The following is a 24,441-nucleotide window of genomic DNA, read 5'->3' on the forward strand; positions in this document are numbered from 1 at the left end:
ATATATATATATGTGTGTGTGTGTGTGTGTGTGTATATGTATATATATATATATATATATATATATATATATATATATATTTATATATGAAATTATATATATGTACAGCAGTGTGTCAATACATTTCCTGCTCATGCGCACTTACACATGCGTAATGGTGCTCATATGCTTCACCAGCATACTAGTACCTTATTCATTATAACACCGACACTTCACTCTAGTTATCTTGTAATCGGTATGTAGCACGTTATACAGCGGACAGATGTCACTATATGTTCATGTACAGATTACTGATGGTAATTGGAATGTGATAGTGTGATTCGACCTGCCCCTTTTCTGCACAGCCTATAATTCCATCTACTGTCGATGTTTGTATGGGCACATTCCTATTATTTATGTCAACAAATGGAATGCATGTGTCACAGAATTTGTACTTCAACATATATTGTTGTCTGCATGTGAGTATGCATATATACCTATTACAACCTAGCTGACCTCCACGAGGTGCTCCATTAGAACTGGCTCATCCAACCTTGGCATGCCTGGATCCATAATTGCATACCCATAGTTCCTCCACCCCATCCGTGTTAAATTTACACACGTAACATCCATTATCCACTTGTTATCGCAGCCATGACACACCTTTACACATTGCCATCTCCATAGCTTTTGGGGCCCTAGACACATTTTGTCCCGCCTCATGTATTCACAGGGTCTCCCACTATGTATATTTTCACATACATGCGTTGTGTGGGATTATGGACTCTGGCCATTTATGCTTCCCAATTTGTGGAGGTCCCAGCATGGAACTACATTCAGTCTGTGTGTAAAGTAGATGCAGCATTTCAACGATGTTACTCCCACTGGTAAAACCCTGCCTGTGGTGTGAGTAGCAGTGCTCTGCTCACTCCTGGGCAGCTTTTTATGACATACGCTGAAAGCACTATATAATACCAGCATTGCTCTTGATTCCCTTCACATCCCTTGTATATGCTTTATTGTTACAACGTCCATTTTTGATATATATATATATATATATATATATATATATATATATATATATATATATACATCTGTACAGACAAACATACATTTCCTATGCTGGGAGCTGCTTACACCCACGCAGGCTCACTCGCCTCTGCTTACTGTGCGTCACATATGTTTACTGCTGCTTATTTGTGCCTTATTCATTATGAAAATACCACTTTGATTGAAAGGATCTGGTTAATAGTGCCATGTGATAAACACGTTCACCTTTACATGTTTAAATGTTGGCTTTACAGCAGAGCAACATTCATTCCACAAGGAAAATGATATGTGCTATTGTCGACCTTGAACCGTGAATGCCTTTTCGTTAGGCGGATGCTCTAACCACTACACTATTGGTGTTCTGCTATATTTATATGTATACCCATGGTTTATAGTTACCCGAACACATGCCTAATCACTTCACTTACACAGCAGGCATCCATTATCCTGTTGGGAAAACCGCACTACTACACATGCACCATTCCCTATTCCCTACTGCTCTGGACCCATGCTGCATTATGACTCACTCCGAGGATATTCAGACCTCCAAAGCCTATAGTCCTGGCACATACATGTTTTTGATTGTCAGGGTGTTCATATGGTCATCCAGGTTTTGGCTTGTCCGACTGGGGACTGGGACTGCCCTGTACCTAGTTCAAAGTCAGACTTAGCATGGGGAGATCGTTCATTCCACCTTTAGCATCCTGCCTGTGGTTGGGGATGCAGAGGTGTGCTCACCTATGGCCATCCTGATATATAACAGCACTAACTATTACAGGGATTTCAACTGCTGTTTCCTTTCACATTTGTTATGACTGCTATATTGTGACCATGTTTATTCTTTATATAGATACCCTACTTACATCTGCTTTAAAGCGACTTAAGCACCCTATATCTGACTGCCACTATGCGAATGTGTAAGGTATATATTCCCGATAATGCACGTGGGGAGATGTGCATCACCGTCATGTGTTTAATCCCGGGTCGTAGGTTGTACAGGACCGGCTGGAGGCTGAGCAGTGTTGTGGACAACTACTGCTCATACAATTTGTGTCCAGATGTATACAGGACTGGACATCGTGTCGTGACACCAAGTCTAATGTTTAGAACAGATACTTATCCCATGAGGGATATTTAAAAATTGTGGGGACCGATGACCTTCTTTGCTTTATGGCTATAAGGTAGGGCTATACATGCAAGGGATACATAGTTTGCAATCCTGAGACTGCCTAGGGTGAGACTGCCTACTAGATATGGGTAGGGGTCAGTATGTGCAGATAAGGCTGCGCCTATCTAGCAACCCGGGTATGGGTGGTTTTGGTGGACGTCTAGGAAGGGGGGGTGTGCTTTGAAGGGGATGATGGGTATTTAAATATGTATCCAGATGTTTTGGGGTTGGATGGCTCAATTCAGGCCAGACCATTATGTGGGTATGTGCCGGTAACGTTTCTGTACATGTGCATTGCACTTTTTAATGTTCACATGTTTGTGGGATTGTATTGCAGATGTGTATATTTGTTCTTTGGTTATCTTCCTCATTCACCCACTGCTCCGTCGTAGACCTCCAGTTCACCTATTGTGCATCCAACCCAGTCTCCCCTTGGCGAATTATTACATTACCCGTCATCCCTTACCCCCATATCCATATTCCACAGACACCATTCATCCCTTCTCTAGTTGATGGCCCATGGCACAGTCAACAGAACACATTGCATACACTGCATATCTCTGGGACCAATATGGTTGTGAGGTCTACCCTAGCATTTCTGATCATCCACATGCTGTACTTCAAGCACATAGGTACACGCAAATACTTATCTTTCATGTCATGGTAGGTAGACCTGGGTAATACCTGTTCATCTATGGTCTGTCCTGGCAAATGGGCAGATATTGGGTGAATTCTATGACCATTGGTATGGTTGCCACCTTTTCATATGACCTGGATGGACACTTTTGGGACACACATCAGAGTTTACAGGCCAACACATATCCACGGTCATTACAAAGGGTAGTACTTTAGTTTTATACCTACATATAAACTTTTATTGTTGTGGCGGTGTAGTTGCTTATTCTGTTTTGTTTATATGCTTATTCTGTTTCTTGTAACATTTTGGTATTTTATATATGGACATAAGTATTGTATGGGACTATTACATAAAATATGGGACATAATTATGTTCTACTATCGCAGGGCATTTCACATTTATAATGGTTTTGGTATGGACACAGCTGCCTAGAGGGGGACTGTCCCTCACAATGTAGGACAGGTGGTAACCCTAACCACTGGGCTAGGCTTAGCAATTGGCGGCAAGCTAACACAATGTGTTTCGCTTTCACTTGGTATAACTAGCAACACTACAAAGGAATACGGGCAAGGGGTTTTAAATATCATTTGTTCGAGGGATGGGGACTCAATATTCAGCTACGTGCCTTTGTGTTTACTTCTTATTATGGTGTTCGCAAAAACGTCTTGTATGCTTTGCATACATTTCACTATCCATGAACACTGACAGGAGTGATTACTATTAGAGGCAGCCTGTACTAGTCAGCATTTTAGGTTGCGCATATGCAGCCGACATGTTCACGCCTCCGTGCAGTGCTTGGATACACCCCCTGCATTCGTACACATTTCCTATGCACGTGGCTGTTATGGCAGTGCACCTTCATTAATATACATGTGGTGCTGCTGCTCCATCTCTACACCGCATGGTCGGCACAAGGCTAACGCCGTCCTTGCGCCAAGCTTTATGAATCCTGGGGAGGATGTATTACAGCAAGATTGAAACAGTAGGTGGAGGAACTATTTTACATCAAAAATATTATATATATATATATATATATATATATATATATATATATATATATATAAAGAGAAAGAGAGATAGTAATTAAAAAACAAACAAATAAATTCAAATCAATTTAACAGATAGCCCATACTCTAAGCACATTAATGCCCACTAGGGTGTGTGTTATTGTGTAAATAGTGCCCTTCCAGAGGTGTATAGGCCCTCTGTCTGCTGTGTCAGGCCTCAGAACACCCCTGGGTAGGCATTATTTACACAATAAAATGCATCCTGTCAATCATTATTGCTTGTGAGTAACATTCACACTTTAATAATACTCAATTGCTAACCAGATAGTCACATAGTTCCTTTTTAGCAGCAACCTGGAACCAATGTCTGGTTAAGGCAACTGCTCAAGATCAGACAGGAAACAAATAAGGGCTTAGGTAATCAAGTCTTGTACCACATGAACTACAACTCACAGTCTTAACTCACTGTATCATCTACAATGTGCCCAAAAATGTTATAAGTGCAATGTTTAAATTTATTTAGATCTATGCCATAAACTGATGACTCAAAATGAATACAATACACATTAAACATTAGTATCTCAGACAATAAAATCCAGGTTAAATATGAACAACTATAAATGTTTAAACATTTGAACCATTTTACAGTAATATTAAAATACTTGTACTATAATTATTTTGATTTTGTCTCATTAAGAATAATATTTTCTCACAAGGCAATTCACAAAGGCTTATTGAATGCATACTACAATTAGTACTACAGCTTTATAGAGAACTTAAGTGCATCATTGAAAGCACCTGTTCTTTGATGCCACTGTGCTAAACACAGATAAACTATGGCTAGGTCAAATTTGTTAGATTAGAAGATCAATAGTAAACCACTCAGACTCCAAAGTGTTATTTTTACACAACTATGTTTTGATTTGAGCCACAAGTGCCTGCCCATAAGTACAGAAGTTTGCAGGCGCACAGTTTTGAGGAGCTGTGATGTACATGCTGATTAGCTGAGCAGCAGGGTGGCTCATTAGTTAAGGCTTATTTCTCTTAAATACTTGTTTTGAGTTTCAGTTCTTGTCTCTGATTGCTGCATGCTTGAAGTGTTTGTGTTCCCTGCATATCTCAGGAGGTTTTCTCTGAGACTATAGGTTATGAAGCACAAGGCTGTGATACTGGATTTGAAGAAAATTAAACAAAAATGAAACAAATAAATAATGTTTTATTTTGTCATATTTGACACAGCAGCATTGCAGATTATGTAAATATTATTGGACTGGATTATACAAGAACACATTTTACAAGTTTTTACTCTAGCTTCCTCTCATCTACTAAAAATGCTGGTGGATTGTCTACCATAAATAATTCATAGGCATTGTTTAATGTGGCTACATCCATAGCTAAAACAGTTAGAAAAAGATCAATAACTTGCATGGATCACAAATCCAACATTCATACATATAACAATCCATATAAATAAATCTTTAAAATATCTATTCTCATTCTTCAGTTCATGAAACGTTAGAATAATCAGCATTACTGGCAACACATATGTGGCAGTACCAGTGTTATCTGTAATATTTTGCCTTACTTGTGATCTGTAAAGAAGGCAATTCTGACAAAAAAAGGCATCTATTTTACGAAGGAAGAACAAAAAATTCACAAAAAGATAAATATAATTAAAGTGGTGGGGCAAGAATTAACACTGACTACAAATAGAATATCGAATACAGAGACAGCGAAAGAAAGATAAAAAATTGTATGTTTGACTGTTGCCTTCATTTCTTTTCTAGCCAAGTGGTACTAAACTAAAAATATAACATTGCAAATAGGAGGCTTGACTACAATCAAGATGTGTTACAATCTGATGCATAACACTTCAACAAATCAAATTTCTGGGCATTCTAATTGCATCAGTACTGCCCATTAAAGGCGACTCGCCTTCTCATAATGTGTAGGCTGCAGATTTAGAGGTAAGGATGCAAAGTTAGGTGTTCAGCTAGCTGCTGACAACACATACTGACAAGCACATTCTTTGAAGAAATATTCTATGACATAAATGCTAAAAATTACTTCTGTCTCTAATCCCTAATTTCACCGAGTTTTATAAATTAAATCACATTGTTCTAGAGATGTGCCTTGTTTGAACCTGGAATTTAGAAATTTGTGTGTGTGTGTGTGTGTGTGTGTGTGTGTGTGTGTGTGTGTGTGTGTGTGTGTGTGTGTGTGTGTGTGTGTGTGTGTGTGGTGTTTGTGATATTTGCACATATACAGTCATACATACATACACACACACACACACACACACACATATATATATATATATATATATATATATATACATGTCTATATCATTTGCTTGAGTACCACTAACATTGAACAATGATACACTACACCATCTCAAATGCACAGATTTTCATCGAATTAAACAACATCCTTAAAATAAAAGGAGGAAAACCCCCACACACCCTGCCAATTATATATACCAGTTATGAGATCCGGCAACAGTGAGCAAAAGGAGACATTCTTTTTTTCCACTGAATGCCAGTCCTGGTAAGGCATAAGCATAGGTTCATATGAGCCTAACTGCCCTTGTGAGCCTAGCCTGTTATCCTTTGTAAGACTTGAACTCTGCACCTTGTGTTTGTAAGGCAAACACCTTCACCATTAGGCTCCCCTCCAAACCCCCCTCCCCATGTAAGAATGCACAACAGGTGGAAAACACACAGAGTAACTGAATGGTGAACATATATTTACTTACATTCATGAAAGAAATCAAATCATGAATAGCTGAATGCTTTGCAACATTCAATCAAATATTTTTCCATTTAATGCTGCAAAGTGAATTTTGACTAAAGCAGGATCAATGTAATATGACTAGAAAGAAAACTACATATGTATATATATATATATATATATATATATATATATATATATATATATATATATATATATATATATATATATATGGATCTCTATCACTTGACTGAGTTTTCAGAAACTGGCAATTCATATGGTCGAGGCCATATGATTGAGTTTTTAAAAACTAGGAGCTTTTGAATGGAGATCTCTGTACAGTGAGGATCATAAAATGTATTCTTTTCTTCACTGTAGTGCAATTTCTGAGTTGATATATTTAATTTTCAGGGTATGTGGGATGCAACCCTCCACATGGGGGTGCAGGGTGGCTTGCCCCCCTGCATAAATGTAAAATAAGTAGATTTTTGTAGTTTTTTTTTTATGTTCTAGTTTTCGGAAACTCAATCATATGGTCTCATCCATATGAATTTTGAGTTTATATAGAGACAGACAGATATTGCAGTGGTGGTGCTGCGGTAGTGTTGGTGCCTCACAGCAAGACATTGTGCAGTGCGATTTTCAGCTAAAGCATCTTTTGTGTAGAGACATGCATGAATGGGCATACCTTTGTTGAAGGTTGCGCGTCAGGGCTGGCAAACTCGGCACGTAATAAATCTACCGCCAATCATTAGCGGACCAGAGTTCCGCTGTGGCGACCCCTAACTGGGAAAAGCTGAAAGACACAAACAAATAGAGACAGACAGAGGCACACACACACACACACACACACACACACACACACACAGACACACACACACACACACACACACACACACACACACACACACACACACACACACACACACGTATGTACATACAATTAGGCAGTTTGATTTATTTTTTTAATTTACTTTTTTTCTGAGAAATGCATAACATTAACATGTACATTGCTGTTTTCAGAACCAAAAGGGTAAAATCTATCAATAGATTATATTGAGAAGAGAGGTGTGTAAATAGAGAATATGTTTAGTCTTTATTCAGTATTCTGTGAAACACATTGTTTTGAAAATGGATCCTGACAGCTCAGGCCTGTGCTGAAATCTTTTACTTCATAGTGCCGCATGGATAGTGCCAATGTGGAAGATATGAACTTGTGCCTGATAAGGAAAAACACAAATAATGGATCTGTAAATTCTTTAGTTAGCAAAATAACATAGAGATGTTTAGTTCTAATTGGTCAGTGGCTACTAGACAACAAAATGTCCTTTCAAATTAACCCATTCCTTACCTAATAAAACATACAGCAAGAGCCTGCTATCATGGATGGACAGTTTTCCATCATCTTTCTGTCCAGTCTGATAGACATGGGCATGTACTCCTGAAACAAATACTTTATATGAGAGACATAGTTACGCAATGAAATTGGAGGCAAGACTCTTACATATGGACAAACTGAATGCCAAGCAGCTTGTTAGCACGCTCACACACACACACACACACACACACACACACACACACACACACACACACACACACACACACACACACACACACACAAACTTCCCACACTAAATAAGGACATGATACATAAACCCACATGTGCAGAGGTACTCACTAGTAACTTACCGAAAGATCAGAGGCCTCCCAAGCAGAAACTGCTTGCACATATAACAATGCAAAAAACAACCACAACACATAATAACACACACACACACACACATACACACACACACACACACACACACACACACACACACACACACACACACACACACACACACACACACACACACACACACCATTCTCTCACCAAATAAGCCCATAAGGCATAACACCACAAAACCTAATGTATTGGTCATAGGTGACTCCACTGTGAAACACAAGGATGTTCCCCTCACCAGACTGGATAAGGAGAAGGTTACACTTAGCTGCCTGTCAGGTACCAGAATCCATCAAGACACTCAACCACCCAAGTCACTCAACCATAAGTACTGGTATGACTCCGTCATAGCCAATATGGGGGTGAATGACTTGAGATATACCTCACTGGACTATATGAAGAGAGATATGAGTGAGCCTTCAAATTATGTCCCATGCAGTTATAAGGCTAGCCTTAAGCAGCATCCTACCTACTCCAAGGATGATGCCACAATACAATCAAAAAATGATTGACTTTAATAATTGGCTTAACTTCTGCCATCAGTCCAAGGGGATCCAATGTCTGTCAGCCTGGGAAGATATGGCCAACAGGCCATGCTGCTTTGCCAGAGATGGTCTGCACCTGTCTTGTCTAGGCTTTTGGATATTAACAAAGGCATTAGCTACCCCTATTGTGCCTTTTTAGGTGGCGTCAAAATAACCAACTCCCAACCTAACAAAATCCTCTCTAGATAAACTCAGGGTAGTGCTTAATGCTAGGACTCTATAAAAGAAACTGCACTCCATGGAAGCACTCATCACTTTTTTAGATGCTGACATTTGTGCAGTCACCGACACATGATTCAAAGATGCAGAAAGCACCTTGGCTGTGCAGGGCTACAATCCCTTCCATACAATCAGACCACAAACTGAGCATGAAAGAACCAAAGGATGAGGTGTAGCCATCTTCATTAAGAGTAAGTACACCTTGAGACTGGTCAAACAGTATGATTTTCTTGAGTTACTCCATGACCAATTAGCTATAGGCAAAGCCCCCTACGATGTCATAGCTAGCTATAGGCCCTCTACCATGTAACAGGAAAAGCAGACTGCATATCTGGGCTTACTGGAGTCACTTGTCATATAGCCCAACACCTTACTCATGGGTGATTTTAATTATCCTACCGTCGACTGGGAAGCATATATGACCACAAACATGCTGGGGCAGAGCTTCTTGGACTTTATCAATGCAGATGCTCTGAAAAAGCTAGTCAGCACACCCATAATAGGCTCAAATGTTGTGGACACAGTACTCACTAATGTAGGGGAGCATTGTACTCCCCAATGTGATGTCCTCCTTAATAAGATCAGACCCTATATCAGTCTCATGCAATGTAATTATAAGACCGGATACCACATCAAACTCAAAAATTCTTAGGAATTTTTCAAAGACAAACTACCCCCTACTGACTGATTGTATAAAAAGTTTCAAAGCCCCCTCAAACACAGATAACATGGACTCCTATGCAGAGGTGTACACTAATGCCCTGTATAACCACTTAAGCAGTTACACAGAATCGGCTGTACCTGACTGGATTAAAAACAGGTTTTGCAAAAAAAAAAAAAAAAAAAAAAAAAACAAGCCACCCTGGTGGACCCCCAATATAAACAGGCTATACAACAAAAGAAATAAACTAATTTCCAAGAACAAGAGGGAACTGGCGTAGCAGAGGAAGAAATCCCTCTCTAGCTTAAACAAACAAATTAGAGATCTTGTCAAGTACTCCAAAGCTAATTCCAAAGCAAAAATAGCATCCTTAGCTAAGGATAATGACAAGCCATTCTTTAACCATATCCAAAATTTAAAAAGGAATACTCAGCTATGCACTGAATTGGTTGTGGATGGTACCACCCATACTCAACTGGAGTAATAGCCAGCCTGCTACCTGACAGATCTGGAACAATACTTCACTCCTCCTTTCCCCCTCCATTAATCCCCCAAATTATACATATGACCATTCCTTGGCCTATTATCTGAAGAAAGCAGGTCATCTTGGTGCTCTCCAAAGCCAAAAACATGGCATCCATGAGACCAGACAGCATCCCAGGTTGCCTTTTAAACAACTTAAAACATGACCTAGCAGACCCACTTGTATCACTGTTTGACCACAGATTATGAACTGGCTATCTTCTGGTGGAATGTAGGACAGCAACAGTAATCCCTCTGTACAAAGAGGGACCATCAACTGACCCTGGGAATTATAGGCCCATAAGCTTGATTAGCCTCATCTGCAAGAACATGGAAAGAATCATTATGGACCTTATTAACAAGGACATAGGTAATCTCCAAACTCTGGGCCCAACCCAGTTCAGATTAGTTAAAGGTAGATCATGACAGTTAAATATGGCTGACACCTTCAAGAAAGTCACTAAGGCCCTGCATGAGGGAATGACAGTGCATGCCACCTATCTTGACCTAGCCAAAACATTTGACACAATCCCCCACTCAGATATTACAGAGAAGTTTTTCCAAATGGGAATTACCCCCCTACATTGCTAGATGGGTAGCCAACTGGCTCACCAATAGGACACATACTGTCAAAGTGGGAGACTTCACCTCTAGCAAAAGATCAGTCACCAGTGACATACCACAGGGTTATGTGCTCGGCCCTCTACTGTTTGGAGCTTATTTCTCCGAAGTCCACGCAAACTTGGACAGCATGTGGATGACCAAGTTTACTGATGATTATAAATTGTGAGCAATCATTGTGTCCCCCAATGATGTTAATATACTGCAGACAGGGTTAACACAGACAAACGATTGGTGCCAAAGCCACGGATTAAAGTTAAATGAAAAACAAATTTATTATTATTCTCTTGGGAAAGCTGACATCCCTGCTAATTAGATTATAGACAGCATCGTCCTAAGTGTAGATCCAGTCACACATAAGCTGGGTACTCAGGTTGATAATCTGACTTTTAATCACCACATAACCACAGTAGTAAGGAAATCTTTCTATGTGGCACTTCTTATAAGTAAAGGCATTGCATCTAGTATCACAAATACATATTTTGTATGAGAATAGGTTTAATCATTCATTTGTATGAGAGTACCTTTTAATAATGATTACATACTGTATGAGTTTAAATATATGTCAGTGGGTGATATTTCCATCACATCAAAATTATAATAGTTTTAGACATGGAGGTATTAAAAGAGTCAGAGTTTAGAACTCCAGCCAAATGTATGTTTAATAAATAGGGACAAGACAGCTTTAATTATTTGTTAAACTGGTCTGAACTCACTAAAAATTATAGTATAATGCAGCTTCCTGAAGGTGAAACTTTTGATAAGGCTATTTTAGGAAATCTTAAAAAGAAGCATGAATAAAAAGGAAATAAAGCACCTGCTTCTTGTTGGTCAACTCTTAATGACTGGAAAGAAGAATCTAAAAATAAGGAAAAGGAATCTGTAGTTAAGAGGTTTAAAATATACCTATGCTGGATTAAAAACACAGCTGCAGGCAGTTAATAGAACAGTAAAGACATTTCAGGAATGCCCTGAAAATTAATCTCATGGTACCCAAGGACTTTACCATTTAAAACAGTTAGAACATTTGAAAATACCTCAACCTGTTCTTTGGATGACAACTGGCCCGATTCCTTCAGCTTCACTTTACAGATATTTTATGGGGGGGCAGAATGCCATTTATCACAACATATTGATTAGAAATGTAACACTAAATGCAAATGAACATTATAACTATGTGTACTGCAACAAATGTATCAGTCACACTTGCAATAGAAGCTCAATGTAATGTGTGTAAATTCTGTTAAACATGACAATGATGATATTTAATTTAGAATGTACTTATGTAGGTATGATGTGCAGAGTATTTTTGTTAAAATTATTATCATGCATTATCACATATCAGAATTATGTGTTTAGGACGACGTCCTGTGAAATATTTATGTTACATAAGCCAACATGCATAACTCAGGTCATGTAACTACATGCATCAGAAATGTATTTACAAACACTTTAACATTTTATAACAATTTTAACTGCCTTTAACATAGAAATGCAATGCCATGACTAAAGTCATGTACATACAGACATCTCAGAAGACTATCTCCAGTTATTGTTACATTACTATAGTTCTAATTATTATATTAAAATATAAGTTCTCCTGTAGCATTGGCAGTGAAGGAACAACATTTGCCATTGTATCTTTTTTTTTCCACGCGTTTAATTCCCAGATGGTTTTATTCAATCTTACCAGTGTGCAATTCTGAACAGGCCAATATGTAACAAGTCATACCATTTTTACTCCAAGCTAACAATTACTAGAATAAGTACTATGAAGCATTTCAGTGTTTAAAACTGGATGATGTGTCAATAGTTTCAGCACCACACATGACCAAATCTCACTGATAAGACTTTTTCCAGTACAGATGGCATCCCATGCTCTGTGGAGCAATGTTATTACGAATGGGAGGATGAACTTAACACTGAAAACACCTCTCAGCTGGGTCAGAATATTAACACATCACCTCTCTGTGATATGGCATTAATGAACCAGCAAACAACATTATTCACTATGCTTTCTTGTATCTCGGTTTTCTTTTCTCTACTGCACAGCTGTAGCAGAAATAGCAGACAATTGTGAGGTGCATCAAGAGAGGCTAACTCACCTCAGACAGGCACTGGGTAAGTATGCATCAGGTCTCAATGCAAGGCAGAGAAACATTTTTAAGTCCATCACTGTATATCATCTTGACTAGGTACACCTTTAACTTTGATATCCTGCATAAACGCCTGTTTCAATAGCTCTTGGTGATTGCATTAGGCAATGACTACATCAGATTAATTGTGCATGAGTTCAGTACCCAGAAACATACATTAGATTTGTTTTCTGGACAGTATTTAGAAGATATTAACTTTTATTTATTTGTTTGTTTTATTTGACATTTGTTGAACAGGTTAGTCCAACTGAACTGAATGCCCATTTTCAGTGGAGATCCGAGGAGAAAAGCTCAGACAATTTACAGTTATGCAAAAGCTTAAGACAAATAAATAGTGGTCCAAAGCACAAACACATAGCATGAAAATATAAGATACCTTTCACAGCACAGTACTCAGTAATAAAGTGAAGATACCATTAATAAATATACACAAAATATAATGGGTACATTCAGTATTTAAAACATCTGAGACATAGCCTTAGAATAACTTTTGTTTTTTTTTTTTAATACAGGAGGTTAAAAAAAGAAGTTAACTCTACTACTTCATGATATCAGTAATTACATTTTTGGAAAACGCAGTTATTAACTTTGAAAACAGATATTTGATCTAGCATAGTAAAATACATGATTCTATTAGTCATTCAAATGCCATTGTGATTAATTGATTTTAGGACACATTAATGCCTTCCCCATATATCTGGATGAGACCAAGTTGTACTTATGTATTTCTCATATTGGTTAATGTATTGAAATAATTAATTAATGTTATATGCACTGATCTAATTATTTCTTTTTTGTCTCCCCTAACATAGCTCTCTCTTTTATATATATATATATATATATATATATATATATATATATATATATATATATATATATATTAGATAGATAGATATATAATATAGTTTTATACATTACTGCTAAAAGTAATGACCATCACCACAGCGACCAACCAGTGGGGATCAGCCCAAAATACCCCCACAGATTTTTGCAAAGGCACCACCACAGGCAGCACAGACAGCCAAAACATTTGGTTTACAACCTGTCACCGTTGCTTCCACAACTCCTTCCCAACCTCCATTTGTGTCAGGTAGCTCTGTTGCAGCTGCTGGTACAGTGGTACCTCCAGAAGCAGTAATGGTAGAGGTAGTGATTTAACCTGCCAGGAGCTGCCAGGACTGGTGGATGGCATTATGGAGAGGTGCCTTGATGCCTGAATTAGTAGGGTTGAAAAGGTCCCACATTGTATTGCCAAAATGATGCCACATTTGGCACTGACCAAGGCAAATGACACAGGAGACATTGATGACAGTTCTAAGGCCAAGGACAAGATTCTCACTGATCTCAAGATGGATGTCAGTGCACCTCCTAGGTCTCCTAACTATACCCAGTCATGGTGTCATCCTAGCCATTGTGTCCATCACCATCCCTATCTGTCTGGTATGCCTATAGGTCTACACCTACGTACCCTACCTACCTGACCTTCTAATTCCTAATCACTTTTCCCAACATTCCTGTCTCTCTCTCTCTCTCTCTCTCTCTCTGTTCAAAAGTAACCCCCCCCCCATACATAGCACTCTACTTCACCTATATGTCATCTTGAAACACTTGATTTGGTCCAATTTACTACATAAGAGTTTTCTGTTGTTGTAACTCTTCCCTAATGTGGTGACTTCTCAATGTCATAAAATTCATTGTACAATTCGACATTTATGTTGTTAGTAAGTGGATAGCTATGGTGTTCTCCCATCACCATCCTGCAAATTTGTATATGCTTTCCCCTGTACCCTACCTTCTGCTTGCCACCTTCATTTTCACCACTGTCCTATCAACCTCTTGTTCTCATGTTTAATCTAGTCAAACAATAGAATCACACACAACACACATGGCCAGTAATGGCTCATTGAACAGCCTTCACTTTTCACCTTTAGCATTTGCACAGTGGTTGGCATCATGCATCAATGCTGAGTGATGGTGAACCATTATTTCACATCCTATGGCAAAAGGTGAAGATTTGAATTTCAGCCACACTAGCAATATTCACTTTGTGCAAATGGGCTTAAATCTATTGTGCTATAGGAATACAGTGTAGAGGCCAAGTAAAGCCATTACTTTAAAAAAGTTACTCTAACACTTCTTTGGCTGCTGCATGTAATGACCTTTTAGTTCATATGTGGTGTGTTGTGATAATTGCCCTGTTTATAGACTGATGCTCTTCTATAGTGTCATGGGTTCGATTACAGCTGCATGTCATATTATTATTTCATGATATTTTAGATTCCTATGAAATGTTTAACTGCAAACATATGTATTTATTTCCAGTTCCAACATTTGATTAACATAGCATTTGAAAAAAAATTCCATCCCCAACAGGGAGACTTAGTAAGCCTCCCTTATACTGCTTATGTCTTAATGATGTTTCTAATCTCCTACTATTTCCCGCTACCTATAGCAACCACTTTATTGCACAGAGCATGACAGATTAATAATGAGGAGAAGCCTAAGAGTAACACTCCATAAACATGGTCCTAAATATGCCATAAACAATAGTGTTTATATTTTACTCTCCATCTCTCTGTTACCCTTCAGTAAATTGTCACTGTACATTCAATTGTGTGATTTAAATTGTGTAAAGAGTTCATTTTTGGTATGATGAGATAATGTTCAAATCTCTAGACTGATTTTTGCATACTTTCTAGAGTTCTAATTCTATCCAGCCATTAGAGAACTGTTATTGACTGTTTTAGTACACTATTTTATGTGTAGCTGTTGTCTACATAATGGTTTCAGCCACCGTTAAGATGCTTTTGTTATGATCTACTCAATCCCTGGATCCCAATCCCCTTGTCTATGTATTCACTCCCTTCTTTGTCATCAGTCTTTCTACTTTGCATTTGTGCAAAGTTTGTCTCCAAGCAGCATCTGTAACTTATGGGAATGGAAGTACAAAGCTTATGGCAAAACCATGTGAGTGTTTGCCTTTGGCCACATTGCTATGTTACTCTTCATGATACTGTGCTTAGCCTTTCTGTACTACATACAGTCAGGCTAATCTTCTCTTGAACAGGCTGAAGAGTTGAATGTACCCCACACTTGATGTCCCAGTTGCAAATATTGTGAGTAGGCATGCTGCCCAGATATTCCTGACTTCATCTGACACAATACCTTAAAATAATACATCTCTGTTCTGCATTGGATCATTTATTATGCTGTTGGCTATAATGTAAACCTTATATAATGTTAAAATTGTCATTATTGTGATGAAGCCTGATGCCTACATTCTCTCTTGCCTCACTGCTTTGTGACTGTCCTTTCAAAACAGTAAAATGAAGCTTGTGAAGCAGCATTTCCTGTGTGGTGTGTCGACATAATTCACGTCTGCAAAATGGTTTTGGCATATGTCAAGAGCTTGAATCCAGAAATATGCAAAAGTCATATTTAATGTTTTAATTATATTACTATTATGTGTGTGCAGGTTGTCAACATATCTTAGTAACCAAACGTGATCATGTTTATGTCTCAGTCATGGTTAGACTTTCTGATCCCTGCTTTTTCTCTACTGGAAATGCTTGACTATACATAGCATGATGGATTACTTATCAGGAAAAACATAACATTAACTCACCCCAAAGGTGTTAAAAATGCCCCAGAAAAATATAACATTCTTTGTGTGTCTCTATCACTGTTTCTATATTGCTGTTTCAACTTCTGTATCAATGCTTTTCTCTGTTTCATATTTATTATGCTAATAGCTGTAATGTCCATGTTATGGGATTTTACAATTTTCAGGAGGACAATGAAGTATATTATATACATTCTCCTTTGCTTCACGCTGTTGTCATATTTGAACACTGTGAAGAAGAAGATCCTATATTGTGAGATTAGGCAATACTTAAATCTGTAGATTTATTTTAGAATACTGTTAAGGTTCAAATCCAGATGTATGCCAAAGTGTTTTTGATGGTTTTGTATGACTCCTTTGGGTGTAAGTGTTGGCTACACATGTTCTTAACTCACTGTTAGACTGAGGGTTTGCAGTTTATTCTTAGTGAGTTCACTGTAGTACAATAATGTAGAATAATAGGCCTGAAAATATAGAGTCAGACATGTGTTTTCATGTATGCATTCAGTTTCAGGGGCAGATGAGGAAAAGATAATCTTGCTGGCTAAGCATGAGATGTGCACAAATAACAGTTTTTAGGGCAAGCTACAGAATGTTCCTTTCTCAAGGGAAAGATATGTGTACTTGCAATGAAATGCTAGATTAAGAATAGACAGGCTATGTGAGACACATGCATGAAAAGGCTTGGAAACCAAGGCTAAAGAGGCAAGGAAATACTTCAGACACAGTCAATGGAGTCAGTCAAGTTAGCTTTTGGACTGATATGCAAAAGGTCTTTACAGTACGGACACTTGATCCTCTGTACAAAAGCCAGTTCAACTACCCATACTATTCAAGAGGAAAAGACTGTTTCATGTGATTTTATTCAGGAGTATCAGAATATCTTTAGATATAATGACAGATCCTGACTGGCCCTCCTGTTCGGTTACAAGCGTTAGGATAACCCCCCACACTTGATGCCCACCGCGTGGATCCTAACTCCCCGACGCTGACCTACAAGGACCCCTAGTGCGAACGCACAGACTAGCCTCCACCCAGGACTATGGCAACTAGTCAAACGAATACTTAAAATCCCAGGATAACCCCCCACACTTGATGCCCACCGCGTGGATCCTAACTCCCCGACGCTGACCTACAAGGACCCCCAGTGCGAACGCACAGACCAGCCTCCACCCAGGACTATTGCAACTAGTCAAACGAATACTTAAAATCCCAGGATAACCCCCCACACTTGATGCCCACCGCGTGGATCCTAACTCCCCGACCCTGACCTACAAGGACCCCTAGTGCGAACGCACAGACCAGCCTCCACCCAGGACTATTGCAACTAGTCAAACGAATACTTAAAATCCCAGGGTAAAGGACCTTTCTAACCCAAAAGTGTACTTTCTAACTAGCGACTGTGGCAGAAATTGTATCATTCTAGTATATAACACCAGCTATTTATCCTACTAGTTTTACTAGCGGACATTAATCTAAAAGCAAAGCAAAACAAGCAAGCTTACATTGTGTTCGCAGGTTCCTTTAGGACCCAGGAAAAACCTGGTTTGCAGTTTATTCTTAGCGAGTTCACTGTAGTACAATAATGTAGAATAATAGGCCTGAAAATATAGAGTCAGACTTGTGTTTTCATGTATGCATTCAGTTTCAGGGGCAGATGAGGAAAAGATAATCTTGCTGGCTAAGCATGAGATGTGCACAAATAACAGTTTTTAGGGCAAGCTACAGAATGTTCCTTTCTCAAGGGAAAGATATGTGTACTGGCAATGAAATGCTAGATTAAGAATAGACAGGCTATGTGAGACACATGCATGAAAAGGCTTGGAAACCAAGGCTAAAGAGGCAAGGAAATACTTCAGACACAGTCAATGGAGTCAGTCAAGTTAGCTTTTGGACTGATATGCAAAAGGTCTTTACAGTACGGACACTTGATCCTCTGTACAAAAGCCAGTTCAACTACCCATACTATTCAGGAGGAAAAGACTGTTTCAGGTGATTTTATTCAGGAGTATCAGAATATCTTTGGATATAATGACAGATCCTGACTGGCCCTCCTGTTCGGTTACAAGCGTTAGGATAACCCCACACACTTGATGCCCACCGCGTGGATCCTAACTCCCCGACGCTGACCTACAAGGACCCCTAGTGCGAACGCACAGACCAGCCTCCACCCAGGACTATGGCAACTAGTCAAACGAATACTTAAAATCCCAGGATAACCCCCCACACTTGATGCCCACCGCGTGGATCCTAACTTCCCGACGCTGACCTACAAGGACCCCTAGTGCGAACGCACAGACCAGCCTCCACCCAGGACTATTGCAACTAGTCAAACGAATACTTAAAATCCCAGGATAACCCCCACACTTGATGCCCACCACGTGGATCCTAACTCCCCGACCCTGACCTACAAGGACCCCTAGTGCGAACGCACAGACCAGCCTCCACCCAGGACTATTGCAACTAGTCAAACGAATACTTAAAATCCCAGGTTAAAGGACCTTTCTAACCCAAAAGTGTACTTTCTAACTAGCGACTGTGGCAGAAATTGTATCATTCTAGTATATAACACCAGCTATTTATCCTACTAGTTTTACTAGCGGACATTAATCTAAAAGCAAAGCAAAACAAGCAAGCTTACATTGTGTTCGCAGGTTTCTTTAGGATCCAGGAAAAACCTGGGTGGTGTAGTCCCCGCTCCGCTTCGCCCTCGCTTCGCTCGGGCTCGCTCCGCTCCCCACCCTGCCCCCTATTCCCACCCGCCCCCACTATCTCTACATTTATAGGGTCACTTAGCCCATCCCCCTTTACGACTAACCAACCACAACTGTCCCACAATCTGACTCCTTTCCCTCCCACTTCCTTGTACTGCCTATACAACTAAGGCTACTCCCTTGGTCCGCCCACCTACCAACCTTTATTCATCTTCCCTCCTTTTTCCCCCCTTAGCTTTTTTATATCTCCAATTTTTCTAAGGTTTTCTATCAGCATTTCATACTCACTAACCTCTCCTCTCACCATGGATAGACACTTGTTTACTATCCTCCCCTTCACATCATTTCTTATTATTATTTCTTATCTTCTAACAAGTTACGAAACTCTACCCCTAGTAGGAGCCCACCTCCCAAATGGTCACACCTCTCTACACTCCCAAAATACCTCTAATCTCATCCCCCCTTTCACTACCCCAGTAATAACCTGTTCTTCAAAACACCCCATCTTACCCCTCGCCACCCTAAAGCACCTAGATCTAAGGACACTCTCAAACTACTAATTAAACTCCAAAATATATTTGACTACTTGAAAAAATCCATCACAAAAGATGGCGACATTCACCCCAACCCAGGCCCTAACTCTGACCCAGGCCTCAACATCTTGAATTCAGCTAGAACCTCAGCGGGCTCCCTCCTTATCTTTCACCTCAATCTAAGAAGTATCAATAATAAGGTCCATAACTTACATGCCATGCTTGCAACCCACTCCCCAGACATTATGTGTCTAACGGAAACATGGCTAAAACCTAGCACCAAGGATGAAGAAATCATCCCTCCTGGGTATAACATTCTCAGATCAGATCATTTAACTAGAAAGGGTGGGGGAACAGCCGTCATGTTTAAGAACACGTTGAGCATCACTACGAATCCCCTCCAACCCCCAAAAATTCCTAACCTTGAACTGCTTGCCCTAAAGCTATCCCTTAACAAACAAAAAAGTATTAATCTCATAGTAGTCTATATACCACCAGGAAATAACGTTGAAAACCTTGAACATATTCTTAATTGGTTAGCTACAACCTATCCCCAAGAAACCATAATACTAGGAGATGTTAATATCGATTGGTCCCTCTACTCCAATCACTCATATCCTCTCCCCATTAACTTGCATGGCTTCTCTCAAAATATACTATCTACCACCAGAATTGGGAATGCTCAACAAAAGGAGAGCATCATTGACTGGATCCTTACTAACAAAGCCCCAAATAACTATATTGCAGGGACTCTTCCCAACGACCTTAGTGACCACCTTATTACCTTTATCTTAAAACACAAATGTCCAACATCAAACCATCCCCAAACCAGGCTGGTCAGGAACAGTAAGAATTTTGTCCCACAACATTTTCTTGCTGACCTCAAAGCATGTAACTGGTCCTCCCTAAAAACGCTCCCCTTAGAGGACAGTGTCTCTTATTTTAATGACACTTTCCTTAAGATACTTGACGCTCACGCTCCTAAAAGACTGACCAGGACCAAGGAACGTATTGCTCCTTGGCTAACAAAAGACACCAAATCCAAAATTAAACTCCGGGATCAGGCCTGGAATAAATGGAGAGCTACCAAAAACCCCCTGGACCGGATCAAGTTTCTTCAGCTTAGAAACTCAACCAAATTAGCCGTCTTGACTGACAAAAAACAATATTTTTGTCACCTCCAAGACAAACACCAGCATAATCCCAAAAAATTCTGGGCTGGTTTCAATCATCTCCTTCGTCCAGGAAAATCGACCACCCCCACCCCTGGAAAACTCATGGGCAAAGATCCAGGTGAAATAGCTAACACTTTCAATACATTTTTTACGGAGACCATCCAGTCTCTCGCCAATCAGCTTACCAATACTCCCTCATCCACAACCTCAACTAAAAACCCTCCTCAGTCCTCCCTTAACTTACAACCAACACCTACCTCCTACATTCGTACCCTCTTGAAAAAACTCAAACCAACTACCTTAGCGGCTGACCTACTCCCAGCCAATTACCTACAAATAGCATCTGACGCCATTGCCTACCCTGTTTCAATCCTGATCAACCGATCTATATCTGAAGCTTCTATCCCCTCAATCTGGAAAATCTCTTATATCATCCCTCTCCATAAAGGTGGATCCTCCACTGACACATCTAACTACAGGCCAATAGCTATACTGTCTCCTCTAGCCAAAATTTTGGAACGCTGTGTTCATAAACAACTCATTACCCATCTTTCTCAAAATAACCTCCTGTCTAACACCCAGCATGGATTCCGCCCCATCACAGCACAACCTCTGCTCTTCTCTCCTTTGTTGATTCAATCAACCAAAACCGCAATAATAAACTTATTTCCTCTGCACTTTTTCTTGACCTATCTAAAGCCTTCGACATGGTGAACCACCAACTACTAATACAAACACTGCAAACCTTTCATCTTAGTAAATCAACAATAAGTTGGTTTAACGACTACCTATCTAGTAGAAAGCAGGCAGTTCAGTGGCAAAACAGGCTATCAGACCTACTCCCCACTAATATCGGTGTTCCCCAAGGATCTATCCTCGGTCCCCTTCTCTTTTCCCTATTTATTAACAGTTTACACACGATCATTCCTAAAGCCACTTGCATTCAATACGCAGACGACTCCACCCTGATATGCTCGGACGTTTCTCTTGCCAAACTCCAAGTTGCAACCCAAAATGGCTTCTCCTTAGTTGAAAAATGGTTCTCAGAACTAAAGCTTCTACTAAATCCAACCAAAACTAAATTACTTCTATTTTTCCCCACACTAAATACCTCCCTAGGAAAAGAACCACCTAATACTAATACCCCAACCTTCTGCGTGTCCTCCAACAATGGAATCATAATCGAACCCGTCTCCCACACCAAACTTCTAGGGGTGACCACAGATAACAAACTTAAATTTGATACACATGTCAGTCTGACCATTAAGTCTGTAAACAAAAAACTCGGGTCTTTGTATAGAATAAAAACTTTCTTAACTCCGCACACCAAACTAACTATTGCTAGGACCCACCTTCTGTCCACACTCCTCTATGCTTCCCCTGTATTCTCCTTCCTCAACAAGAAGAAACTCAACAAACTGTCTACTACCTATAACCACATAGCCAGATTTATAACAGGGATGCCCTATCAGACCCATCACTGCCAAAATCTAAGGACCCTGGAATGGTTAGAACTCTCCAACACTCTCAAACTCAACCAACTCACTGAGGCATTTAAAATAATTAATCATCCAGAAAAAAACTCCCTCACTGAACAAAATACTTACCCCTTACTCCAACCTCACATCCCTTAGGTCATCCAAAAGCCTACTAGTTCAAACCATTAAGTCTAACAACTTGGGAGGCGAAGCACTCTATGCAAATTCCATTGGCAAATCCTGGAATGCCCTGCCAAATAACCTTAGACACATGACCTCTCTTCACCAACTCAAAAAACACCTCAAAGACCTATTAAAGTCCCAATGGCTTTGCCCTTGCTCTAATCCTGACTAATACTAAAACTCTCCTGGCCCACTAAAGTCCCTACCTAACCCACAAACCTAAGGTCTCGACTAATGCTAATGTTACTTCATTCTAATTATTGTACTTCTTTTAAACAATTGTATAACATCTATGTCTGATTTCTCTTTTAATGTAATAATTATAACTCTATCCTTGAATGTTATGTTTAACTACCTCTGATATTGTGGAGCTTTTCTCCCCGGGCCTCTACTGAAAATGGACATGTATCCAGCTAGACTAGCCCGGTCAACAAATGTAAAATAAATAAATAAATAAATAAAATAAATAAATAAGCACTGTTACTGTTATCCAGCATTCCAGAATTTCTACAGATTGTTATTGTTTATCAGCACTGTTACTGGAGACAGTATTTGGATATTGTCAACACCTAATAAAGCATTTTAACCAAACTACAGAGTGTGCAGAATTAATTCTAAAAAGTACACAAAGACTTGGCACATAAAGGAGAGACTGGCACCTATTTAGCACAAGTTTGGCTAATTAACAAATAAAGATATTCATTTCAGTCTCAATTCAGTTGTTTCCAGTTAAATTCAATATACTGCACTCTTATCAATTCTTTCACTCACCATTATCTTGCTGCTGTATTAACATGCTTGACATCTTTTGGGAACACTGTCTTGTACAGATCTTGCCTGAATAAATCTGATGATAAACTGAAGGGTAACATGACAACACAAATGTTTGCAGAAATGAACCATAAACTAATGTCTTAGTATGCCTGTATGTGTATTCCTGTCACAAACTGTCCACCTCTTCCCACCCCTTCTGTGTCATCAAACAAACCTCCATGATTTAAAATTGTTTCCATAAGCCATGTTTCTACCAGCAATAACATACTTGGTCCTTTTTGTGTTTTATAATACACCCATACCATACATATAATGTATGAAGAAATGCAATGGTCATGACAGAAGTGTAAACCATGACACCTAAAATGTGACCATAACACATATCTGTTCTTATTCCATCAGACTCAGACATGGTTGCATGTGTATCCTGTATATTTGCATGAAGGTCAGCATGGAGCACCATAGAGTACTGCGTATTCCAATTCTAAGTTTAACACCTCAAGATGTGATTACACTAATGATTTGCCATAAGCAGCCCAAATGAGTTTCCCAGTACTGAGCTTCGGGGGCAGAGTTAAAAAAAATTACAACAAAGAATTATGTGAGTAGGTGGTACAACTTTTGTATGTGTTACTGCTATTTTGAAACCAAGATACCTGCATTTCATAGTGATGTTGATTCAGTTCATTTAATCTGTTAATGTATGTCTTCACTGCAATGATTGTATCTTTGTTACAATGTTGTGCAACCACCTTTCCACACAATCCATCACTGTTATTCAGAAGTTTGTAATGTTAATGCACATTGTGCAAGCAGGAGCCAACACAACTGACAGTGACACCCTAAATGGTTACTTTTTGCATGCTGTCATCCCTGGTTAAACTGTCATATATACTTGTTTGGCAATCCACTGTTTTACTGTTGTGACTGGCATTAACAGCCCA

This window comes from Protopterus annectens, chromosome 7.part0, assembly GCF_019279795.1.
Source record: "Protopterus annectens isolate FY-2018-M chromosome 7.part0, PAN1.0, whole genome shotgun sequence".
In the NCBI taxonomy this organism is placed as follows: Eukaryota; Metazoa; Chordata; order Ceratodontiformes; family Protopteridae; genus Protopterus; species Protopterus annectens.